The sequence below is a fragment of the Bubalus kerabau genome, chromosome X (genome assembly GCF_029407905.1).
Source record: "Bubalus kerabau isolate K-KA32 ecotype Philippines breed swamp buffalo chromosome X, PCC_UOA_SB_1v2, whole genome shotgun sequence".
Taxonomy (NCBI): Eukaryota; Metazoa; Chordata; class Mammalia; order Artiodactyla; family Bovidae; genus Bubalus; species Bubalus kerabau.
In genome coordinates, this window is record NC_073647.1 from 10,961,702 (window position 1) to 10,986,568 (window position 24,867).

The 24,867-nt window shown below is 39.3% G+C and overlaps 1 long non-coding RNA gene across 1 annotated transcript in view; it reads right to left on the bottom strand.

The window, feature by feature from the left end:
- LOC129638947 (uncharacterized) overlaps positions 1-24,043 on the bottom strand; it is a 279,599-nt gene extending 255,556 nt beyond the window's left edge. The window contains exon 1 of the long non-coding RNA XR_008708102.1: positions 23,868-24,043. This is a non-coding gene — a long non-coding RNA (uncharacterized LOC129638947). The remainder of the gene's footprint in view (positions 1-23,867) is intronic.
- Between the last annotated feature and the right edge of the window lie 824 nt (positions 24,044-24,867).

Consider the following 24,867-nt stretch of genomic DNA (forward strand, 5'->3'; position numbering starts at 1 on the left):
ACTTCCCAACTGAGCCAGTTGTGCCCAGAGGAGGAGGAAGCATCCTTGTTCTTGCCTGCACAAACATATGCTGGAAAGACACACAATCCTTGACACAGCCTAGTGGGGTTTGCATCCTAGTACAACAACTTTTAACCATATATCCTGAGCGAGTTATTTGACTTCTTTATAATTCTGTGCTTTCATCTGCAAAATAATAATGAGATTAAAAATCATACTACGTATTTGCTGTATTAAATATGATCATGTATATAGAGTTCATAGCATGGTGCCTGGCATGTGGTAGGTACTCAAGAGATGGTAGATTTTTCTTTTATCATTATGAGCTTTAACCCTTGACATCTCAATTTGTTAACTAGATCATCTGAACAGAAATACAGCAGTCATTTCCCAAATGTAAACACATAGTACCTTGGTGACCCTTTGCAAGAGAGTCTGTATAAGTAGCATAGAGTCTCTTACAATCACTATATTTGAGTAGAATATTAGAGCCCTGGCCATTCAATTTTCTAGCTCTGTGACCTTGGTCAAATTACTTATAACCTCATTGTGCTTCATTTCGTCTTTCATAGAATGGAAATAGTAGTAGTATTTATTTTCTAGGATTATTGTGAATAAATGAAATTGTTTATTACAGCCTTAATAAGAAACCCAACACATTGTACAAACAAATGTTAGGAATGATAATAACATAATAGGGTCATCCCTAGCCCTTGAAATCTACTTGATATTCCTTTGTTGTAATGAATTAAATATTCTATGAAACTATAACCTTGAGAAGAATATATTGAGTACAAAAGTGCTGTTCCATTTATTAAGCACCTACTGTATCCACAGTACTCTTCTAGGTGCTTTATAGATATTACTTTTACTTTCAGAGCAACACCATGTGGTAAACATGGTTATTCTCATTTTAAAAAACACATCAACTGAGATCAAGATGGAAGAATAGGAGGATGCAGACCTCACATCCTGGAAGCTATGAAAATTGTACTGATGAATCTATTTGCAGGGCAGGAATAGAGACACAGACATAGAGAATGAACTTGTGGACACAGAGCGGGAAGGGGACAGTGGGAATAATTGGCAGAGTAGCACTGGCATATATACAGTATCATGTGTAAAATAGATAGCTAGTGGGAAGCTGCTGTTAAACACAGGGAGTCCAGCTCAGTGCTCTTGTGATGACTTAGAGGAGTGGGATGTGGAGGAGGGAGGAGCCTCAAGAGGGAAGGGATATATTGCATGCTCGGTCACTTCAGTTGTGTCTGACTCTTTTGCAACCCCATGGACTGTAGTCCTCCAGGTTCCTCTGTCCATGGGATTCTCCAGGCAAGAATACTGGAGTGGGTTGCCATCTCACTCCAGCAGATCTTCCTGATTCCTGCAGCTTGGCAGGCAGATTCTTTATCACTGGGCCACCTGAGGGAGGGGATATATGTATACCTATAGCTGATTCACACTAATGTACAGCAAAAACCAAGACAATATTGCAAAGCAATTATATTCCAATAAGGATACATCTACAAAGGATACCTACTAAACACTGGCAGAAGGTCACATGCAACCAAAATTGCAAAAAAGGACATCATGTAACTGGGTAGCATGAAAGAAAAAAAAAAAAAAGGAATCAAGATGGGCCCTGTGCCCCTGGGAAGGAGCTATGGAGAAGGAAAGGTTCTTTCACCCAGGAAACCCCCTTCACCAGCTGGGAGATCAGCCAGGACAGAAGGGAGCTTCGGAGACTCAGAGGAGAGTGCAGCAGCTGGACTGTGGCAGGAAAAGCATAGATATACCAGTACAGAGGGTCCAGGTTGACCCCCTGGTACATCTGCTGGTACACGCCAGGGATGGGTGCTGCAACTCTGGTTTCAGAGGACAGAGCCTGGAAGAGGACTGGGGCTGGAAGAGCAGAGACATCCTGAATGGGGCTGGTGTGTGGACCAAGCTGCAACCAGGCAGGGGGAGAGGGGTGTGCACAAGAAGGAGCCTGGGTCAGCCATGGAAGCCTCTCTGTTAATGTGTGTATTAATATTTGAAGGCAGGGGCAGGCATTGAAGGCAGAGACTGCCATAGCAGTCTCATGATTGGCCTGCTCACAGCAAGTTTAAAACTCTGTGAGCCTGCAAGCCTGCCCATGCGCAGAGGTAGGGCTGAAATCCGTGCCAATCCCAGGGGCTGCACAAGTTTAGAAACAGGATTAAAATCTGAGCCAAGTCCCAGTCACTGTGTGACCCACGAGTTTCTGCACTGCAGGCAGCTTTGTAAACTCAGCATCTGTGGAATATCCAAGCACATTACTGGTGTTTCCATGGCTGGGGCAGGAAAATGACCCAAATGAAAAGATATACTGTGTTTATGGATATGAAGAATCAATATTGTTAAAATGGCCATTCTACTCAAAGCAATCTACAGACTTAATGTGATCCCTATCACATTAGTAGTACTCTCTTAAGTGGCACAGTGGTTAAAAAATCTGCCTGCCAATGCAGGAGATCTAAGAGACGTGGGTTTGATCCCTGGGTAGGGAAGATCCCCTGGAGGAGGAAATGGCAACCCACTCAAATATTCTTGCCTAGAAAATTCCATGGACAGAGGAGCCTGGTGGGAGTCCATGCAGTTGCAAAGAGCTGGACATGACTGAGCACACACTCGCATGTACTCTATCAAATTAACCCTGACATTTTTTCACAGAACTAGAGCAAGTTATCTTAAAATTTATATGGGACCATGAAAGACCCAGAATTGAAAAAGCATCCTGAGGGGAAAAAAACAAAGATGGAGGCATAACCCTCCCAGACTTCAGACAATATTACATAGTGACAATAATCAATACAGTATGGTATTGGCACAAAAGCAGACATATGGATCAATGGAACAGAGTACAGAGCTCAGAAATAAACTCTTACAGTCAATTAATTTTCCATAAAGGAGACAAAATTATACAATGGAGAAAAGACAGTCTCTTCAAGTAGTGCTGGGAAACCTGGACAGCTACATGTAAATCAATGAAGTTAGAACACACCCTCTCACCATACACCAAAATAAACTTAAAATGACTCAAAAAGATTTAAATATATGGCAAGAAACTATAAAAGTTCCAGAAGAAAACATTCTCTGACATAAATCACAGCAATGTTTTCTTAGGTCAGTTTCCCAAAGCAACACATGTATACCTGTGGCAGATTCATTTTGATATATGGCAAAACCAATACAATATTGTAAAGTTAAATAAAATAAAATTTAAAAAAAAGAAATAAACCAAAAATAAACAAATGGGGCATAACCAAACTTATAAGCTTTTGCATAGCAAAGGAAACCATAAACAAAATGAAAAGATATCATAAAGCCTGTGAGAAAATATTTGCAAATGATGTGACGGACAAGGGTTTAATTTCTAAAATATACAAACAGCTCATATAACTCAATAACAACAACTCTCAAACAACTCAATTAAAAAATAGGCAGAAAACCTAAATAGACATTTCTCCAAAGAAGTCACACAGATGGCCAACAGGCACATGAAAAGATACTCAACATTGCTAATTATTAGAGAAATACAAATCAAAATTACAATGAGATACCACCTCACCCTGGTCAGAATGGTCATCATTTAAAAGTCTATAAATAACATATGTTAGAAAGAGTGTGGAGAAAAGGAAACCCTCCTATACTGTTTATGGGAATGTAAATTGGTGCAGCTACTATGGAAGAGAATACAGAGGTTTCTTAAAAAAAAAAAAAAAAACCAGAATAGAGTTATACTATATGATCCAACAATCCCACTCCAGGGCATGCATATATATATATATATATATATATATATATATATATATATGGAGAGCACTGTAATTTGAAAAGAGCTGTGCACCCAATTTTCACTGAAGCACTATTTACAATAGCCAAGAAATGGAAGTAACCTAAATATCCATTGACAAGAGGAATGAATAAAGAAGATGTGGTAGAAGTATATAATGGAATGTTACTTAGCCATAAAGAAGAATAATATAATACCATTTGCAGCAACATGGATGGACCTAGAGGTTGTCATACTAAGTATGCCAGAAAGAGAAAGACAAATATCATGGTATCTCATTTATTAAATTGAAAAAATGACACAAATGTACTTAAATTTATGGTTGCCAAAGGGGAAAGAGGAGGGGGAGGAATAAATTAGGAGTTTGAGATTAGTGGATACAAAATACTGTATATATTAAATAAAAAACTAAACAGCAAGTACCTACTACATAGCATAGGGCAATAACTTGTAATAAATAATAAAGAAAAAGAATCACTATTATATGTATCTTATTATGGCTTCCCTGGTAACTCAGCTGGTAGAGTCTGCCTGCAATTCAGGAGACCCTGGTTTGATTCCTGGGTTGGAAAGATCCCCTGGAAAAAGGATAGGCTACCCATTCCAGTATTCTTGCCTGGAGAATCCCCATAGACAGAGGAATCTGCTGGGCTACAGTCCACGGGGTCTCAAAGAGTTGGACATGACTGAGTGACTAAGCACAGCACAGCATGTGTGTGTATATATATATATAAATTTATATTTATATATAGAGTATATATATATATAGAGCATTTATAGAGTATTTATATATAGAGAGTATTTATATATATAGAGTATTTTTATATATTGAGTATTTTATATATATATATATATATATATATATATATACACACACACATACTCAATCACTTTGCTGTGCACCAGAAACAAACACAACATTGTAAATCAGTTATACTTCACTTTTAAAGAAAGCTGAGGAAAAGAAGCCACACCAAGTAAGATATTTTAAGAAAGCTATCCAAGACCACATATATAAAGAAATGAACTAAGGAAAAGGCAGAATTGTGATGAGCCCAGTTCTGTCTGACACCAAAGCCTAAGTTCTTTTCATCACATCTTTAATCTGTCATTGTGAATTTGTTTACTAGATTAGATAGCTGTCATCAGAAAGAGAGAGCCCCTTGGAGGATGAGACAGAGGACAAAGTTCAAGAAGGAAGGAGAACAAAAGAAAACTGCTCAAACATGGCTTGGCCTCAGGCCAGGCCTCCCAAAGGCTCTATAGTCTCTGGCACTTTTTTTGGCTGTTTCAAGGTCCACTGGTTTTCCCTGTGTTTTTTGCCCTAGGTTTATACTGATTCCCCAACTTATAAAAACTCATTCTAACCTCAGTATTTTAATTTCCATAGCACTATGTGAAATGTTGAGTTTCTTTCTTGCTCTGCCCCCCTTTTTAAAAAAAAAATTCATATAGACTATAGACCTTCCTTTCACCTTTTTATTACCCAGCAGTTTGTTTTTCCCACTATTGACCTGACCCCCAATGTTTGCACTGCTGATGATGATTGCACATCTCTCTCAAGTAGATATTAGCGGGGAAAACAGCATCACACAGGGGCTGAGGATACTATTTAAACACAGTCTATGGACAATCTGCTTCTGTTTTTGTTTTGTCACTATTTCATCTGCTTTTCTATCAGTGATGTTGCCACTGAGGAAGTTGTTTCATTCACATTTGTTTTTCGTTCACTGGAATTCAAAGTCCAATTCTCCCTCCTTGCATTCTAGATGTGTAGGCTGATTTGGGACATCATGGTTGTAGCCAGACAGAAAACTGCAAAGTTATCCATACTAAATAGATCTACAACAGAGAAGGTGCCAGAGCAAGGAAGTAACTCAGGAATTCACCATCAAGGAAACCTAAGTACTTCTGAAAATTCTAGAGCCCTAGAAACAGAATAGTGGACTTACTAAGGTACTTAGGAGGTACTTCAAACCCATTTGAGAATCTGAAAATTCACAAACAATGATGTGCTATTCCATAGCACTTCCAGGAGAAAAGAAAACAAGACAGACAAATTTCAAGTCTGCACAATTGTAGATTGTGTCATACAGCCAAATCTTTCTTAGACCACTCTTGCAGCCCTCCCTAATAGCCCCCAATAGCCTCCACCACACTTTTATTTCAAGTACAATTCAGACAAAGAAGAAAGTTCTGTTTATTTTTAGATCTTCAAATTTCTCCTTCCTCCCTCACCCATGGATCCCATTTAGTTAAGCTGAGTTAACAAATAGGGGGATTAAAGAGACTAGGTGAGGGAACTGCTTTCAAATCTTGAGGAAAATAGTAAATCAGACTGAGCATTTGCAATCTGGCATATCTAGATGCATAGATCAGACTTGAGAAAGAAATCAATAAGGAAGACAAAGCTATTGATAGATTGTACTCACTGGGGTCCTGTTTAAATTACTATACTGACTTGATGGATATGAGTTTGAGCAAGCTCCAGCAGTTGAAGCCTGACGTCCTGCAGTCCATGGGGTCGCAAAGAGTCGGACACGACTAAGCGACTGAACTGAACTGAACCAAGTGTAATGATATCTTCGTTTGAATTTATGCCCCTTTCCTCTATTACAGCTGGTCATGACTATCAATTTTTAAAGTGTGGATTTTGCTAACACAAGTGAATTGTATAGTTTCATTTCCTGAGGAACATCTAACCTTAATCAATATTTTCAAAGAATAATAGATCTAAGGAAGGTAGATAGTATATGAGTAAAGTCTATAGAAATGGTTATTCTACACGAAAGAACTATAAACAAGACCCTAATGGATCCTAATTTGCTAATACTTTTCCCCATTTGTGGACATTGGTCAAGTTCATCTTTTAGCCAAGAGAGCTTTTCAATGAAAAGCCCCAGATTAAAAACAAACATATCCTTCTGGCTGAATCAGCAGTCAACTTTTTCAAGGATATAGCTAATCTCTTCTCTAGTGTAAACTGGAAACTTGCCACTACTTTTCCTCCACTGCCTTTCCACATCCACTCCCCAACTTCCTGCTTTCCCCTCCTTTGGCCAGAGCCAAACCCATTTTTTTTTTTTTTTTTTTTTGCCAACTTTACATCCCTACTCTGAATCATGAGTGAAGTGAAAGTCACTGAGTCGTGTCTGACTCTTTGCAACCCCATGGACTATGCAGTCCATGGAATTCTCCAGGCCAGAATACTGGAGTGGGTAGCCTTTCCCTTCTCCAGGGGATCTTCCCAACCCAGGGATCAAACCCAGGTCTCCTGCATTGCAGGCGATTCTTTACCAGCTGAGCCACCAGGAAAGCCCAAGAATACTGAAGTGGGTAGCCTATCCCTTCTCCAGCAAATCTTCCCAACCCAGGAATTGAACTGGGGTCTCCTGCATTGCAGGCAGATTCTTTACCAATTGAGCTATCAGGGAAGCCCCTGAATCATGAAGATGAGGAGAACTGTTCCTATTTAGAGACTGTGGCCCATATCTATTTGCCTCTGCCTATGAGGAAGTTTCCAGAGGCAACAGGGTTGCTCTTAGAGTTAGGGAAAAAAAAAAAAAAAGAGTCGAATGGGTAAAGTTAGTCTACAAATACCTAAGTGTGGCCTCTGTTTTAGTTTATTCCACATTAGCATCTCCATATCCAACCAAATGAAATTTAGTGCACTTTTTCAGAGTACTAAGATGATGGAAACTCAAATGTATTATGAAGTGGCAACTTGAAAAATATTAAAGAAACATGACCAAACAGTTTATATCTCTTCTATAAAGTGACTTGGCAAAAACTTAAGGAGAATTAAGTATGTACATTTTTATTCTTTATATGTTTTACTTTTTAATTTAAATTTTAAGAAATTTAAGTATTTTTTTTTAATTTTATTTTATTTTTAAACTTTACATAACTGTATTAGTTTTGCCAAATATCAAAATGAATCCACCACAGGTATACATGTGTTCCCCATCCTGAACCCTCCTCCCTCCTCCCTCCCCATTCCATCCCTCTGGGTCATCCCAGTGCACCAGCCCCAAGCATCCAGTATCGTGCATCGAACCTGGACTGGCGACTCGTTTCATACATGATATTTTACGTGTTTCAATGCCATTCTCCCAAATCTTCCCACCCTCTCCCTCTCCCTAACAATAACCCTGTGTACGAGACAGCAAAACAGACACTGATGTATAGAACAGTCTTATGGACTCTGTGGAAGAAATTTAAGTATTTTATTCCCCCTCCATGATCCATTCTTGAATGCTCTTCTCACTAAATGACAGCATACAAGTGAGGCTGCCACTGCTATTGTAACATATACTGATTTAGGAAAGTGAAATGGCTTTTCCATCCAGCCATGTCTAGGCCAACTTAAACCTTACTGATACCACTATTCAATAGCTGTATGATATGAGCATGATGGATCCCAATTCTCAAACCTTTTATCAGCTATCAAGATCCATTTGAAAAGATTCTTTAATGATACCATTTTCAACTCTTCTATAAATGTAAAATATTTCAAAACAAAAATAGAAAAGAAAAATTGAACTAGAATATTTTTATTACATTCTAGATGTTAGTCTAAGTTGTATGAGAAAGCAGTTTTATTTGTTATGGTCCAGACTGATGAACAGAAAGAAAGGGTGGGAGCACATCCTGGTAACTGTAGTATCTGGTACAGAGGTCGTGGGTAAGTGGGGTAGCAAGGTAACAGCTCTCCATATAAATGATCATCAAGTATCAAGAGGAGCAAGAATTCTCTTTTTTGGACTCATGGAGTGGATTTGCCAGATATCAGACAAAAGAGTAAGACATGGGTAGATTCTATGACTATTAATAACCACTCTGTATGTTACTAGCATCAACTAAGAGCTTTATGTTAGTTTTTTTAATCACTGCTATAATAAAGTACCACTAATGTGGCTTAAAACAACAACCACTAATTATCTGACTATTCTCTAGGACACGAGGCAACGTAAGTTTGGCCAGGTTTTTGGCATAGGGTCTTACAAGGCCCAAATCAAGGTGCTAGCCAGTGAGTTTCCTAGAGGCTCTAGGGGAAATCTGCTTCCAGAATCATCCATATTATTGGCAGAATTCAGTTCCATGCAACTAGAGGACTGAATTCAGATTTCCTTGCTTGCTGTCAGCTGGGGGTTGTTCTCAGTTTCTAGAGTTCATGTATATTTCCTGGCCCATGGCTCCTTTCATCTTCAAAGCCAGCAATGGTGCTGGGTGTAGAAAAGTTCTTGTGACTCATGTATTTCTGACTTCTTCTTCTGCTTTTAAGGGTTCATGTGATTATATTGTCCCGTTCCATCTACTCCCAGATAATCCATGCTAATCTCCCTATTTTAAAATCAACTGAAAGGTAACAACTATGACAAAGTCCATTTTGCTATATAAGGGAATGTGTAAGATATATACTCAGTCTTGGAAATTGAGTAGAATCTTTGTGGGGCAACTACAGTCTGCTCACTCACATGCATCCTAAAGTCGACTGTGCAGCCTCTGTCAGCATCAACTCTTCACTCTAACACCTTACACACATCATCTTAATACATCAGAAGTAAATGCAAGCAATAGAATTCTGCCACACTCCATTTCCCATAATGCTATGGTATTCAGGAGGCAAACGTGGGACATCAGTTGAGCTAATTATCTTAAATCATGAAAGACTCTAAGAATATATTGAAATATAAATGACTATATCAATGGCTTTTTTCATACAACTCTTGAAACAATGCTTATGTGGGTGTAGAAAAGGACACTTTCAAATAAAACCTCTGTAGTACTCTCAAAACTGGGCACATTAATAAGAGAGGGAACAGTCTTTGAGCTAAAACCTTGTGCCATCAAAGGTGAGGGAAGGAGATATATTGGGTAGGCCAAAAAGTTCATTCAGTTTTCTGTACCATCGTATGAAAACCCAAACAAACTTTTTGGCCAACCCAATACACTGTTTAGCATTTCCCATAAACCTAAACATAAGTAAAAGACCTTCTTTACAGGAAAATTCAAAGATCAGGAACCCATCCTGGAAGAGGACTAGGCTATAAATAAATCCATTATATCCATTTGTCAAAAGAAACAAGTGAAAAAGCTCCAATGTCTCCTTATGAAATACCTCTGTAATTGATTTTTTCCTTCAGTTTTTATGAACTGACTACAGAACATGACAAGGAAAGCCTGCCAACTGAATAAAAAAGTATTATAAACCATACACAAAACACACACACACACACAAATCACAGCACTGTCCCCTCCAGGCATGTTCCAAAATCTAATCCCAATGATAATCTGATCCACACAGCTCAGCCACGCAATTTCTGCATTTTGAAATGTAAATTGATTCAGTGAATCATTTAAATTTACTTTAACTGATTATTAATATTGCAATACAGGGCTTAAGAATATGAAATTAAAATTCTTTTAACTCTCCTGTAAAGCAGCAATGTGTTCATTTGTAAGGATTTTCCTATCAGCAACTTCGATTGGCTTGTCCATGTGTATTTGGAAGAACTCTTCACTTAATGACTATTAAGTAATGTGGTTTGTCAGGGAAAAGTGACTTCATTACCATTGCAAATGATTCACTTGCAGGAAAACACTGTCCGCTCCATTTCCACAGCTGTTTTGTCTTAAATACCTACCCATTAATGCTCTATCTCAGTAGACATGTTTACTTAACTCAAAGAAACAATCGTTGTCTTAGAGGATTAAGGAGTATTTTCTTGGCTTTCATGGGAATATTAGTTTTTCTCTCTTTGTGTGTGATTTTCATTCACACTTCAGGTTCCTCTATGTTGCTTTCTTTACGTCCAAATTCAGAAAGGACTGCTTGATGTGCTGTATGCCATTTTACTCATAGTTAATATTTCTTCTCCCACTAACACTTTCTGAACCTTCATATTTAAAGACAATGAATTTGCTATGCTTGTACTCTATAAATAGAGATGGTGTCTTAATTATACTTTCAAATTGCAGCGTCTGTTTCCAGCTGTGCATATGAATGTTTGTGATCAGGATGTATGTTCCAGTATGTTTATTTTTAATCCCAAATTATACCCTTCACAAGCCAAAACGAAATGTGAAATGATCAACTTTTATTTGCAGACACGTGTCAACTGCTTGTTAATAGTTCCATTCTTGAACCTTTCTCAATATAGCTCTGAGAGTTTCCCCTTGCCTGTAGTCTGAGGGAACACATAGCCTGAAAGGTTTCTCACTGAAAGGTGGGTGTGCCTACTGTACTTCCCAAGGCTTAGCAAGTGAGGTGCCTCAGCCTTGGCAGCTGTGGAGCATCTCCATGTACTTCTCTGGATCTTCTCTGAAGAGTCATGATAGATTTTGAGAAAGCTACACTATTTAAGGAGATTGCAATTTGAAAACTGAGCCAGATGCACTCCCTCAGGCTATTCATAAGATTATCAGTAAGATGGGATACAGCATGGCTTTAAAACATCTTCTAATGTGGCTTAAAACTAATTAAGAACACACACACACACACACACACAGAAAACCCTACAATATAGCATGCGATGCAAGAGTATGCTTAAGACACCCACGGTATTAGCTTATTCATTTCCTATTCTTTAACTAGTCAGTCACCCACAGAGGCTCAGACCTATTTTTTCCTCCACCTTGTATGCTATTTGACTTAGGTGAAAGAAAGGAAGTTGCTCAGTCGTGTCAGACTCTTTGCGACCCTATGGACTGTAGACCACCAGTTTTTGTCCATGGGATTTTCCAGGCAAGAATACTGGAGTGGGTTGTCATTTTCTTCTCCAGGGGATCTTTCCAACCCAGGGATTAAACTCAGGTCTCCCACATTGTGGGCAGGCTCTTTACCATCTTAGCCACCAGGGAATCCCATTTTGACTAAAGAAAGTATGTTTTGCATAATTTGACAATCTAAGGCTTTCAGCATTCTACTTGGGAGGACTTACAGAAGATAATAATTGGAACATGTAAGACTTTATGAATGGTCCCACCGAGAGCAAAAAGAAAAAAAGCAGTGAGTTTTTATACTGAATGATAAGTAAGCAAAAATGGTAAAACTATTTGTGATTATAAAGGGTATGGCCTTAGAAACAACCTATTGCCAATATTATCTACATCTGATATAAGACTACTGGGCCTTATTTGTGGACACACTGAGTAATTTATAAGAATCAATAGATAGCTTTTTTTGCTAAATCAATATCAACTCAGTTTCTAGTTGCAAATATATACTGATTTTTTTTTTATGAGGAGGAAGTTTTAGAGGGTTAGTGGATGATTATAAGTAGAGGCTTCTAAACACTGAAGAGTTAAAAGCAACCTCAGTAGCAAAATTAAGTTTACATAGATACCATTATTACTGTTTACATTAATAAATCTCTTTTTCATTTGACAAATTCATGTCCCTTGTAAGATCTGCATTTGTCCTTATATTAATAAAATCAGTCATATTATAAAGAAGCATGTGAAATTTATAGACATTGAACTTTATTTTATTTGAAAATCCAAGATTTTGAGTATGCAAGAATGATACTTAACTGAAAGTAATGCCTACATAGCAGTTCAAAACTGTTTCAAAGAGTCAAGGGGGTGAGAGAGAGATGGACAGTGATTTGTGTTCAAATCCAACTATAGCTTTGTAATAGACACTTAAAATTTAACATTTCCAAAACTGAACACTCGATTTCCTTCCCTTCCAACCCCCCATGCCCGGTATTCAGTATTCCCCATACAAGTGAAATGACATTACCTTGAGCAAAGTCTAGCCTTTATTGACTTCGCTCTCCTCTCACACATCTCACCATTTAATTCATCACCAAGTCCTGCTTGTGAAAGTGTTAGCTGTTTCATGCATATCCGACTCTTTGCGACCCATGGAACGTAGCCCACCAGGCTCCTCTGTCCATGGGATTCTTCAGGCAAGAATACTAGAATGGGTTGCCATGCCCTCCTCCAGGGGACTGTCCCAACCCAGGGGTCAAATCTGGGCCTCCTGCATGGGCAGACCTGAAGTCTTGCTTACTGTAATATAAACTGAGTCTGACCATTTGTCTGAATGTCTACCATCCAGTCCAAGCCACCACCATGACTCACTTGGACTACTGTAACTGGATCCTAACTGTTCTGTTCCCATCTTTGGCTCCCAATATTCTAATCTCTATTAAATAAAAAGTAATATTTTAAAAATGCAATTCACATAGCACTCTTTCACTCAAAACACATCAATGGTTTCCAATTACCATTGTACAAAGAATAAAAAGAAGCTTCATATAACTTAAGGCCTACAGACCTAACTTCTACCTACTTCTTCAACCTCATTTTAACACTCTCCCTTCATTCACTACACCGCAACCGCAACAGATTTCTTTACATTTTCAAATGCCCATGCATATTACAACCATATAAACTTTGCACATTTCCTTCCCTCTGTCTATAATCCTCTGCCTCGTATTTCCACAGAACTGGTTCCTTGTTGCCATTCCAGTCCAAGATTAAAATTCCTCTTCTCATATAAACCTACTATGACTGCTCAATCTAAAGTATTAAAAGTTCCTTCCTTTTTCCTATCTATTAACATATTTTTTCCACCTGCTAGACAGCAAGGACATTATCTCTCTGGTTAGCTGCTATATCCCTAGAGTCTTAACTATTGTTGGGCACACAGCCAAAATATTGGAGTGGGTAACCTTTCCCTTCTCCAGGGGATCTTCCCAACCCAGGGATTGAACCCAGGTCTCCCCCATTGCAGGTGGATTCTTTACTAGCTGAGCTCCAAGGGATGTTCTGTCAGTACTCAATGTTTGTTGAATAAGTACATACACTTTTGATTTAGTTGAATGTCACTATCATTTAGTTGGTTTACTTGTTTTTGGTATTGTTTTGCTTTCTTTTTCCAAATTACACTAAAATAGTCAAACTCATCTTTTTTTTTTTTTTTTTTTTTTAGTTCTTTTCCCTTCAGGCTATATACCTGGAACTGCTATATAATCTGTGGCGTGGAATAAGTAGTAAAGAAGGACATCCATATATACACAGATAAAATGTATTCAACAAGTGCAGCTTTTTTTGCCTGTCAAAGATTTTCTCCTTTCATTGACAATATGATTTTGCCTTGATTGTTTTCAGCTGGTAATTTCATGTATGTGTGGAAAATCATTTCATTACAAGCTCAGATTGTCCCTTTTAAGCCTGATGTACCAGTTTGGGTTTTCTGTAGATTAGAACTTTAAAAATGAATCATCTTAATAAATGTGATGACAAATTATCAACACCAATATTAGGTAAGTAACAACCTTATTTAACCTAAAGAAAGTTCTGCTTTTTGCAACTCAGATTCCCCCTATGTAAATAGAGTTAGACTAGATGAACTCTAAGATCCCAACTATCTTCATCATTCTTTGCTACTACAGAGGTATTCCCAGTGCCTGTGCGATCTTTTATGTAAAATAGACGATGTTCCACTAATAATGAAGAACAGGCAATGGCAACAGTGAATCAGCTAAATAAGGTGCAGAACAATCATTGCACAGAATAAAAATTTTTTTTTCCAACAAGAGTCAACAAATGGTGTTGAAACAACTCGGTAGCTGTCTGAAAATTAAAGTTGGATTCCTATTTCATATCCCATCAAAAAATAAATTCCAGGTGGATCAAAGATTTATATTTATGAAATTAGGTAATAAAAATCACTAGGAAAAAAAAATCATGGGGGAACTGTTTTAAATCATAGAGTAAGAACTGACTCATTTGAAAAGACACTGATGCTGGGAAAGATTGAGGGCAGGAGAAGGGGATGACGGAGGATTAGATGCTTGGATGGCATAACCAATACAATGGACATGGGTTTGGGTGAACTTCAGGAGTTGGTGATGGACAGGGAGGCCTGGCATGCTGAGGTTCATGCAGTCACAAAGAGTTGGACACGACTGAGCGAATGAACTGAAAGACCTAAGTTTGACCAAAAACCCAGAAGGAAAAACCTAAAAGTCCACATTTGAAAATCTGATCAGTTAAGTCACTCAGTCATGTCCAAGTCTTTGTGACCCCATGGACTGCATCATGCCAGGCCTCCCCGTCCATCACCAACCCTCGGAGTTTAACCAAACTCATGACCACTGAGTCAGTGATGCCATCCAACCATCTCATCCTCTGTCATCCCCTTCTCCTCCCACCTTCAATCTTTCCCAGCATCAGGGTCTTTTCAAATGAGTCAGTTCTTCACATCAGGTGGCCAAAGTATTGGAGTTTCAGCGTCAACATCATTCCTTCCAATGAACACTCAGGACTGATCTCCTTTAGGATGGACTGGTTGGATCTCCTTGCAGTCCAAGGGACTCTCAAGAGTCTTCTCCAACACCACAGTTCAAAAGCATGAATTCATCTGCACTGAGCTTTCATTATAGTCCAACTCTCACATCCATACATGACTACTGGAAAAACCATAGCTTTGACTAGATGGACCTTTGTTGGCAAAGTAGTGTCTCTGCTTTTGAATATGCTATCTATGCTGGTCATAACTTTTCTTCCAAAGAGTAAGTGTCTTTTAATTTTATGGCTGCAATCACCATCTGCAGTGATTTTGGAGCCCTTAAAAATAAAGTCTGACACTGTTTCCACTGTTTCCCCATCTATTTCCCATGAAGTGATGGGACCGGATGCCATGATCTTCGTTTTCTGAATGTTGAGTTTTAAGCCAACTTTTTCACTCTCCTCTTTCACTTTCATCAAGATGCCTTTTAGTTCCTCTTCATTTTCTGCCATAAGGGTGGTGTCATCTGAATATCTGAGGTTATTGATATTTTTCCCGGCAATCTTGATTCCAGCATGTGCTTCTTCCAGGCCAGCATTTCTCATGATGTACTCTGGATATAAGTTAAATATGCACAGTGACAATATACAGCCTTGATGTACTCCTTTTCCTATTTGGAACCAGTCTCTTGTTCCATGTCCAGTTCTAACTGTTGCTTCCTGACCTGCATATAGGTTTCTCAAGAGGCAGGTCAGATGGTCTGGTATTCCCATCTCTTTCAGAATTTTCTACACTTTATTGTGAGTCAAAGGCTTTGTCATAGTCAATAAAGCAGAAATAGATGTTTTTCTGGAACTCTCTTGCTTTTTCCATGATCCAGCAGATGTTGGCAATTCGATCTCTGGTTCCTCTGCCTTTTCTAAAACCAGCTTGAACATCTGGAAATTCACGGTCCACATATTGCTGAAGCCAGGCTTGGAGAATTTTAAGCATTACTTTACTAGCGTGTGAGATGAGTGCAATTGTGCGGTAGTTTGAACATTCTTTGGCATTGCCTTTCTTTGGGATTGGAATGAAAACTGACCTTCTCCAGTCCTGTGGCCACTGCTGAGTTTTCCAAATTTGCTGGCATATTAAGTGCAGCACTTTCACAGCATCATCTTTTAGGATTTGAAATAGCTCAACTGGAATTCCATCACCTCCACTAGCTTTGTTCGTAGTGGTGCTTTCTAAGGCCCATTTGACTTCATATTCCAGGATGTCTGGCTCTAGGTGAGTGATCACACCATCATGATTGTCTTGGTCATGAAGATCTTTTTTGTACAGTTCTTCTGGGTATTCTTGCCACCTCTTCTTAATATCTTCTGCTTCTGTTAGGTCCATACCATTTCTGTCCTTTATCGAGCCCATCTTTGCATGAAATGTTCCCTTGGTATCTCTAATTTTCTTGAAGAGATCTCTAGTCTTTCCCATTCTGTTGTTTTCCTCTATTTCTTTACATTGATCGATGAGGAAGCCTTTCTTATCTCTTCTTGCTATTCTTTGGAACTCTGCATTCAGATGCTTATATCTTTCCTTTTCTCCTTTGCTTTTTGCTTCTCTTATTTTCAAAGCTATTTGTAAGGCCTCCCAAGGCAGACATTTTGCTTTTTTGCATTTCCTTTCCTTGGGGATCGTCTTGATTCCTTTCTCCTGTACAATGTCATGAACCTCCGTCCGTAGTTCCTCAGGCACTCTATCTATCAGATCTAGTCCCTTAAATCTATTTCTCACTTCCACTGTATAATCATAAACGATTTGATTTAGGTCATACCTGAATGGTCTAGTGGTTTTCCCTACTTTCTAATGGCTGACAATTTGATCTTCTACTCTTCCCAATTAAATTTTATTGTTAAACATAAGCTTTGAACCAAAGGCAATAATTAAAAATTGTTTACACTACAGAGGAAGGAGTGGTACTCTGTCCTTCCTCACTTGCCACCATCCCAAGCCAAATTATGGTGAGGTACAATCAAGAGTTTAACATGTATCACCTTGAATTTGAGTGTTGTAAGGACTGTTGCTGATGTAGGCCTAGAAAATATGTAAGGTCAAAATACTGTGGCTAGAGAGTCTTAGTAGAGTACAAAGAGGACGGACTGCATCGAAAGTGATATGCCTTTTCACCAATGGCAGGGAAAGGCTGCATTTTCTTCTGGGTCTTATGTGAACCCCACAGAAGGTAGCCAGCTGTGAGCTATACTGTAAAAGGCTAAATACTAAAGAAGGCTCCCTACCAGATGTAAGGTGACCTCAGTTAGGATACTGGAGGTATCCTGCTAAAGCCATAACTGGATCTCCCCAGTTGGAGAATATCAGAGAAAATCACAAATGTACCCAAAGAGTAGAAGAATTAGCATTTTGGATACTGGTCACTCACAGAGAGCATTCCTATCAGATGACATAATTACTAGTCAAGTAAGTCCTTTTTGGTTCCTTACAAGTGCTTTCCTCTACAATTTCAACCTTAGAGGAATGAGAGTCAGCATGGTAATTTGAGGTTGAAGAAGGAGGAAAACAAGGAGGGACTGCCATGCTCATCCCTTTCCCCTTTACTTGACTGACTATGCATTCTCTCTCTTCATCTGTTGACTGGTCTTAAAAGTTGGAATTACCAGGGATTCTGTCCCAAACTTTCTGGTCTTTACTTACTACAGTGGCGTAGGATCTCATCTACTTCCACAGTTTCTGCTAAGATGTTTATTTTATAACACTACTCTCTGAATTTACTTTGTTTTATGTATGTATCATCTATCCTTCTCCACTAGGATATAAACTTAATGGCAGGGACTCTGCTGAGTCTCAAACACCTAGCAAAGTGTCCAGCATATGGATAAGAAGGTACTTTATCAGTTATTAATTGGACTATGATAAACTGGGGTACAGAACTAAACAAGGCATGGCCCTTGCCCTTCAAGAATTCACTACCTAGCAGAGAAAGTTGTATATGAACAGATTAACTGGATCAAATATTTGAGCCAGCTAATGCGCAACATGTTTTTGGAAAGAGGGTGACTAACTCTGCATGGGGACAGTCATGGGAGGCTACAATGAAGAGTTCTTTGTTAGCTGTATCTTAGCAGAGGAATACAAAGTTTATCAGGTAGGAAAATGAAAAAAAGGGGAAAAGCAGGAGCAAAGGCATGAAGATGTGAAAACAAAGGACACAATCACATCCTTAAAATAGTTCACAGTAGTTGAAAAGATGGAAGCAACAACCTGAGGACAAGTAGAGCCAGTGAAGCTAAACTCTGAGGTTTCAGCCACTCATTCTATAGTAGGCCATAAAATAAGCCACTACACGTGAGCCAGAAGGCTCACTCACTCTAGTCGCAAAATTCTATCCCTATCTTTTTTCACTCTGGGCCAAACTTGTTGGGCTAGTTACCCGCTTCAGTCTGTAGCTTCCCCACTTCTGGCCTAGAGTGGAGACAGCTGCCACTCCATGAAAGCTGAATCTACACAGTGGGCTTGGAGTGGCCAGCTCATTAAAGAACCCTGTGGAGCTTCCTGCATGGCTGTCCTCGAAATTCAAACCACCTATGTATTTCTCCCTGGGGAAAATGCCACTCAAACTCCACTGGCCAACCTAATCAGGCCCAGGGATAGAGAGAGAGCAAGCGAGCAATAGAGTGAGCTAGTGAGCAAGAGTGTGTTCATGAATGTCTTGGATAAAGCTATCTGAAATTGTTAATTCTCTTTTCAAATATGTTTCCTTCTACCATTAACTGTGACTACCCGGGAAGTCCTTCCCTCTTGACAAGTCCCCATAATATCACAATCTCATGATAGCAGTCTTGGAAGGAGGAGAACAGGTGAATGTCAGGGAGTTACGGAGACAACTCAGATTACATTTCTCAACTTAAAAATGCTCCTTCCCAACTTTCCCATTGTGGTAGATCATGCTACCACAACCTAACTTTACATACTATAGAGGAAACCCTTTACACACTACATAGGAAAATGGTCTACCATATTAAAACCTGGTTGTTACATTGGTTTCCTGTGATTTTTCCAATAGTTCCTTTACTGTCTTTGTTCCTCAGCTGCTGCTTCTACAAAATGGGAATAAAAGCACTAGTCTCTGCTTTTTCTTCTGCATTACTTAGTACACAGTCATGGTATTGTGCTCATTGGGAGTCTGTAAGACACTTCAGAGACTGAAATTTATTTTGACACTTCAGGGATAGAAACTTTGGATGTGTTACTACTACAGGTTCTATTAAATATTAACCGTTATTTTAGATTATCCTTCCTTCCCCAAATAGTCAATCATTTGACCTTTCTATTTAAATATTACACTCCTCAAATGAATTGAGCTGGATAAATTGCATTCTTTTAATACATTTATTCACATTCACTTCTGTACTTTAGCTGAAAAAAAAATGGGTCATTTCCCAGTAGACAATCATAATAAAAATAGTCCATCTTCAAATAACAAGTACATTCAGATACCAAGACAATATTAGTTTTCAAAGGAAACCCAATTATGGCCTTTATAGGTGTAAAGTTTCTGATTTACTCATATTTTAATGTAGGTATAGTTCTTTAAACTGCCATAGTAAAGTATTGTTAATAACACACATAATATTGTTGCCTTGGCATGGGGTTAGTATGAAAATATGTCTTATATTCTCCAGGCTTAGAGGAAGACATTTAATAAGATGATATGAGCTGAAAGCCACAGTAGCTTTACCCTGGTGTACAGAGGCAGGCTGTTTGTTTATTGGCAAGATTCAGATGCAACTGAGGGCCTCTTTTTTCATTAGCAACTTAATTTTGGTCACATTCGCCCTATGAATACACAGGATATTCTTCATTAATTAGGATGTAATTGTAAAGTCACCATAGTTATCTAACAAATGTGTTAATTAGACCCTCTCTAAATTACAGTGATTACATTTACTTCCTTTGGTGACATGTTCTTAGATGTAAATGGACTCTGACACCCATGCCTGGCTCTCTTTGTGAAAGAGTATACAAACACAGCTACTTTCACATTCTTTCTGCCCCACTCCATGTGGACACAAAGCTCCTTGGGGTGGGCACTAGGATTTACTGAAACTGTGAAATGAAAGGGCTCATGGCTTAGGACTCATAAAATACCCTGTCAGCCAATGTAACCCTAACAAATAGCATTCTAAGCCTCTTTATTTTCTGACAAGGAAGCATAGCCACTAAATAACCCCTTCCCATTCACTCGGAAGTACAGGGCAATAGGATGGCCAGGTGTATAAATAAGCTTGTCTTTGAGAACACCTCACTGTGCAAGCCTGCTTCCTCTGCCCCAACTCGCTGTCTCTAAAATGTTGCATAATCTCATACTATCCTTGGTCACCCACTGTGAGCCTTTCTTTCACAATTACCCGGTGTCCCAAGCCATTCCTTCTCTTTCCTGTTGTCTCAAAGGGCTAGTCTGATGGGCAATACCAATTATCACTCCATTGCCACAACATATTTCTCCTTTCCTAGGGTCTTCTGTGTCTTAACTCAAAGGAATGATGCTAATTACAGTAATCACATGTGCTTATGGTAAACACAACCACAACTCAGGAAGCTGCCTGCTTGTTATATGCAAAAATTACTACGGGGCTCTCTCATTTTCTCTGCACCCCTGAAGAGACTTTCTTTTTTCATTTCTCTACCTTCTTTGGTTATAAAATGATGTTCATGAGTTCCAACCCAAAGTTGAGAAGCAGTTATTAGGGAATAGCTGGAAGAGTTCTCAGAGACCATCTGAACTAGAAATGGCATACTTTGTTCTATTAATACTGGCTGGCTGTTGAATAAGTGTGAGAATTCTGAGGTGCCTCATGGGTTCAATGGTAAAGAATATCATAATTTATAAGCATTCTCTACCACTGGTGTGAAAACGGGACACGGCAGCCTGTGTGTCAGGTGTTTTGTGTATCTTTGCATTTTATACCAGAAGTATCTCAACAAACCTGCCATGTTTCTCCATGATGAGGCATGACATGAGGAGATTTGAACACTTTGTAACAGAGATAGGTGGTACCTACAGATGAGTCGGAAGTTACTTTTCTCTTCTCCTCAAAATTGTGTTTCCAAGCACTTCAGAATTTCTAACAGTATCTCTAGTTGGGCAATTGTTACACCTCGGCAGTTTTGAAACAGCAGCCAAAACCTATATTCATGGAATTGCCATCATTAAAATCACTTTTCCCATGAAGGCAGTGAAGATCTTACAACCAAATGTAACTATGGTTCACACACAGCAGAACACAGAAAGTTCTCTTCAGCCACCACCATTGACATTGGTGGTGGTATCAGGTTAGCTTCTATCATCTACTGCAAGGCAAGACCAGGCCATAGAGAGGGCAGGGTATTTTGCTGTAGAATAAAAATAAAATAGAAAGGTTATAGTTTGGGCACAGCCCAGGAAATAAAGAAGCTAGGATGGAAGAGCTGGCTTGAGAGTTCCAGGCATCAGAGACACTGACACAAAGATGGAAAGTCAGACATCCCAATGTCAAGTATTTTCTCCTCTACAGGTTGACTGTTTTGAAATAGATAACACTCTGTACTATGTGTGTATGAGAGACAGACTCTATCCATATAGGTAAAACAGTCCTAAAAGCAAGCATGAGTGGCCAAACCACAATACACTTTAAAGAGTGACTATAATTAAGAACTTACAGATGGTAAGAAAGAAATGAATACGAACTGACAGAAAAAGATGAAAGTAAACCCTTTCACTAGGCAAATAGCCCCACTTTCATTACCTTTTCTTTCTTCTGGCTGCCACACCTAGAACTTCATTCCCAATAAATTTCTCCTAGGTTAAACTCCTTCCAATTAATAAATATCTGTTCAGTATTCACTGTTTCTTAAAAACAATTCATGTATACCGAGATGCAAGTAATTGACGGTGGCCTAGTAATACGTGGCTTAAGCCAATGTTCCACCCAAACTGGACAAGTCTAAAGAGAAGGCAACTAGAAACAAAAGTCAACAAGAATTTCAAAATGAGGGGCGAACCTAGTAGCCAGATAGCAGAGATTAAAAATAAAGAGAACTGTGAATAAGAAACTGAAAGCCAAGTTCATAAAGGGCAAAAGCAAAGCTCTTCAGTTAAGATAAGTGTCCCTGGGGGTCTGACGATAACCAGATCACCCGGAGAAAACTCTCCACACAGTGAAACCACAGAGACACAAAGGTGAAAAATTAACCACAAGCATTTAGGTGGTGGTGGCAGACGGAGACAGAAAAATGGGCAGGTAATAAGTGGTGATGTCTTTCACCTAGGTACAGAATCTCCATGGAAAAAAGCCTCAATCTCTAAGGACCCTCTTCAGTCCTTTCTCTCCTTCCTCATGACTGCTTTACAGAGTTAAAGTAAGTCTTTTAGAAGCCCTATGTACTGGAAAGATTATGCTGCTTTCTCTTCCATGCAAGTCCAAATAAAAAGTACTATATCATTAAATAAGCAGAAGTAAGGCCAACAAAGTTCTGATTGTCATGATGACTAATTCAATGCTTTTTAAAAAACATCAAATATTAAAATTTTCCTTAAAAATATTTTTGGTGTCATATGAATGTACTTAGTTGCCTTATAAGGTAACTGAGGCCTCCTCATCTCTATTTCTTGTCAGTTATCTACCCCCTTATTTCTCCTCTCCTACAGGAGCATGAAACAGCTTCTGGATGCCATGGGCTCTGTTTTCCCCACGTGGGAGGGATGGGGGGAGGAGAGGGAGAAGGGAGAGGGTTGAAAAAGTAGGAAGTGTTCAAGCCTAACAGAGCTGCTCCGTATTACACAGTATTAGCTACAGCTTCTCCCATACTCGTTTGTGCGATCAATCTAGTTCAAAATATGTGGCAGCTGTGTCTCTGGAGTACAGCTTTCAGGGGTTAAGAATGCTTCAAGGGAGGTCACAAGCATGTTAACCACGGTTAGCAGCCATGCTGAGAAGATCATCAAGCAGAAGGCAGACTACCCCCACCTCCATAAATAAAAACAAACAAACAGCCAAATTCAGCTTCTGGGCTACGCTCTCTGAAGCTGGGCAAGCCTGGGTTCATGTTTCTAGGGCGATGGTACCAAGGGCAGTAGCACATATCCAGGTGCCTTTTCTTTTCACTATAATTAAACTGGAAATGTGCTTTTAAAAACTAAGATTATAAGTAATTTCTAGGGCTCGTAGTAGACTGCGTTTTTATTCTGCTCTAGTTACCCTATACTAAAATATTGGTTAGGAACATGGGGTTTGGAATCAGCCAGACTTTGGTTTAGAAAACATGGGTAAATTATTTTAAATTCTTGTATCTCAATTCCTTTATCTTTTCTAGGAGCTTAACCTCTTCTGGCATGTGCCTTCTTAGTACAGTAGGCCCTTGAACAACATGGGTTTGCAACATGAGTCCATGTATATGTGGGATTTTTTTCAGTAAATGCTATAGAACTATGTGATCTGGTGTTGGTTGAATCAGTGGTGCGAAACCACAGATATGGAAGAACCTCATATACAAAGGGATTACAAGTGATACACAGATTTTCCACTATACAGAGAGCTGGTGCCCCTGATGCCTGTGTTGTTTGTTCAAGGCTGAACTGTAGTTTCTATCGTCTTGTACCTAACCAGTTGATCAAACCAGAAACCCAGGAGTACTAGTCAACTCAGGCTGCCCTAACAAAATATTGATACTACAGGCTGGCTGACTTAGATATTTATATCTCACAGTTCTGGAGGCTAGAAGCCTGCGATCAAGGTGCCAGCAGCATTGGTTTCTCCTGAAGCCACTTACCCTGTCTTGCAGAGGCCACCTCTCTCTGTGTCCTTGCCTGCTTGCCCTCTGTGTTCACACATCCATCGTAGTGCTAACTTTTCTTATAATGAGACCAGTCCTATTGGATCAGGACCCCACCTTTATGACTTCAATTAACCTTAATTAACTCCTTAAAGTGGCCTTACCTTCAAATATGGTCAGTTTGGGGTTTAGGGCTTAAACCTATGGATTTGGGGGACACGGTACAGCTCATAACAGAGTAATTACTGACATTTATTCCACAAATTTAATATATCACCAAATTTTATCCTTTGAAACCAATTAAATTTCCCCCAAGTAAATAAAATTCCAAAGGCAATGGCAACCCACTCCAGTACTCTTGCCTGGAAAATCCCATGGACGGAGGAGCCTAGTAGGCTGCAGTCCATGGAGTCGCTAAGAGTCAGGCACGACTGAGCGACTTCACTTTCACTTTTCATTTTCATGCATTGGAGAAGGAAATGGCAACCCACTCCAGTGTTCTTGCCTGGAGAATCCCAGGGACGGGGGAGCCTGGTGGGCTGCCGTCTATGGGGTCGCACAGAGTCGGACACGACTGAAGCGACTTAGCAGCAGCAGCAGCAGCAGCAAATCAAATTCACTCCACATCTACCACAACCAGTTGGTCTAAGCTGTCATGTTCACCCCTTACCTGATTGAATATAATCATCTCCTAAGTGGTCTCCATGCAACCACTCTTTCTCCTCTAATATATCTAGCAATCAGCCAGAGTGATTGCTTGTGTGTTTTTAAGCTTGTGTTTTGCACAGCTGATCCTCCCTTTTAAAATATTTCACTGGCATTTCATGGCCCCAAATCCTTAACACACTTGACACATGACCTGGCCCTTTCTTAACTTTCCAACCTCAACGTACACCATGCTCATGCTTATGCTTTCTGTTCCCACCACACTGGCCTACTTTCATTTATTCCACAAATTTAATATATTAAATTAGTTTTCCAGAAGCCCCAAGCACCC